At 26.3% G+C, this 2,149-nt stretch overlaps 1 long non-coding RNA gene across 1 annotated transcript; it reads left to right on the top strand.

Annotated features, from left to right (window-relative positions):
- Positions 1 to 284: 284 nt before the first annotated feature.
- Positions 285 to 892, top strand: LOC114388603. Its single transcript, XR_003661507.1, has 2 exons — positions 285 to 630; positions 711 to 892. It is a non-coding gene; the product is annotated as an uncharacterized LOC114388603 (long non-coding RNA).
- Positions 893 to 2,149: the final 1,257 nt, after the last annotated feature.

The following is a 2,149-nucleotide window of genomic DNA, read 5'->3' as shown; positions in this document are numbered from 1 at the left end:
TAGGATAAGAATATAAAAACTAAAAAAGAAAAATATTTATAATATTAAATTTCAAAATGTTTTAAAAAAATTATTAGAAACATTAAATAAAATGCAATAATGTATAATACCAAAAAATGCAATAATGTATTAAAATATCATATTTATAGCATGTTTGGTTTTAGTCTAATTTATTGTATATGAATACCCATACCTGCAAATTTAATGATCCATTGCAAAATAAAAGTAAAAGAAAGGATAAAAATAGTTTTGTAAATTTTATCTTATTATTAACATATGTTTAGAACGGATATATATCCAAACATGCAATCAAAAGTGTTTTTGAAACACTTGTTAGCAAAATTAATGGAGATGCTCAATCCTTGAAATGAGACAATTTTTCTTTACATATATATACGTCTGAACTTGGTCTTGATCTGAAGTCACATGATCAGTCTCGTTGTTCTATAGCTTCAAATGAAGAGGATCAGCGCAATTCTTTTTTTGATAAATAGCACGTACATTGAAGATAATAATAGGATAATTGCATGTTTGTCAAATTTATGTGAGTGCTGAAATTTCTTTGTCGGAGACAGGAAAGGTTGCAGAGACAGCTAACAACGTAAAAGGAAAGGGAAGCTATGTATTAATGTATGTAAATGTAGTGTATGATGTGTATGCATTGGTTTTAGAGGTTCAATTCTTTTATTGGGGTTTGTTTTTGTCTGCAGTCTGAATTAGAACAAGATGCGGTTGTTAGTGGTACCTCTAAAAGCTGAGAGAGTAGGCAGAATCAATCCCAGTTGACTTGTCATACCCTTCTCCCCTTTGGCAAAAAATAATGTCACCTTTTCTCTTTGACTCACTTTCTTCCTTCTCTCCATTAATGCAAGCTTTCAGCTTTCTCTCTCCACTTATCACTTTATTATCTCAAACTCAAAGGCGTTATTAATGAAGTGACAAACCAGTATTCTTTTATTGGGTAAAAAGTAAAGAAGATTCTGGAGCCCAGCCTCTAAGACTGTCTGAATGTTAATTTTTGTTAGAAATATTATAAATATGAGTACAACTCTAGAATATGTAATTTTTTTAAAAAATTATATTAAAGTAGTGTTTTAGATCACAATTTTAAGTATTTTATAATTTTCTTTTATAAAAATCGTATCAGTAGAAATGATTTTAGTATTTTTTAATAAAAAATAATAAATTGTTTCTTCAATCATGACTTTAGTTTTTCTATTTTTTTTTTAAATAATGAAGTTTTCCTTCATTCACGGCTTTAGTTTTTTTTCATCTTCCCTTCTCCTCTCTTCCTTGTATCTCAATATTCTCATCTTCACTTCAGTTTCTTTTTTTGCTCACAAAGACTTTCCATTTTAAAATAAAAATAATAATTCATTGAGACAACACTGTAATCATAAGAAATAATTCAGAAGCCTAAGTTGAGAAATGATACATTGATTAGTCTTAGAAGGCATGATGTTTCAAATAAAAAGAAAGAAAAAAAATTAAAGTCATGATTGAAGAAAGAAACAATTTCATTATTTTTTTTAAAAAAAAATACTAAAGCTATTTCTACTCATATGACTTTTATAAAAAAAATATAAAATATTTGAAGTCGTGATCCAAGACACGACTTTCGTATTTTTTATTCTAAAATTATAACATTCTAAAGTCGTATTTTAAAACACAACTTCTTTATATGAAATGGTGTTTTAAAAAATAACTTATCATATCCTATAATATTTTAAAAATCCACCATTCCTATAAATTTGTGTAAAAATTAATCCATTTATGTTAATTTGCCTTCTTTTTCATTTTTCTTTCACCCTTTATGTTTTCTTATCTATTTATTAAACCAACCTTATATTTTCAAATGAAGTATGAACTGTTGATGATGAGAAAAATGAAAATTGAGGTGTGTCCAGAAGGCCTAAATACATATAGATGTTAGCCCATGCTATTGACATTTTTTTTTCTAGTACTTTTTTTTAATTTCTATTCTAGTCCTCTCTTCACTCTTCCCTCTACACCTTCTCATCTTCTATTTTTCGTCAAACATTAAGCTAATTTGTTAAAATTTTAAAAAAAATATTTTAAAAAATTATTTTTTAGAAAGTATATAAGATTTACTTCTTAAAAAATAATTATCTTGTAAGAAAAATCAGTT

The sequence above is a fragment of the Glycine soja genome, chromosome 15 (genome assembly GCF_004193775.1).
Source record: "Glycine soja cultivar W05 chromosome 15, ASM419377v2, whole genome shotgun sequence".
Classification (NCBI taxonomy): domain Eukaryota; kingdom Viridiplantae; phylum Streptophyta; class Magnoliopsida; order Fabales; family Fabaceae; genus Glycine; species Glycine soja.
The sequence above is the reverse complement of the archived record's forward strand: the minus strand, read 5'-3'. Positions and strand labels throughout refer to the sequence as shown.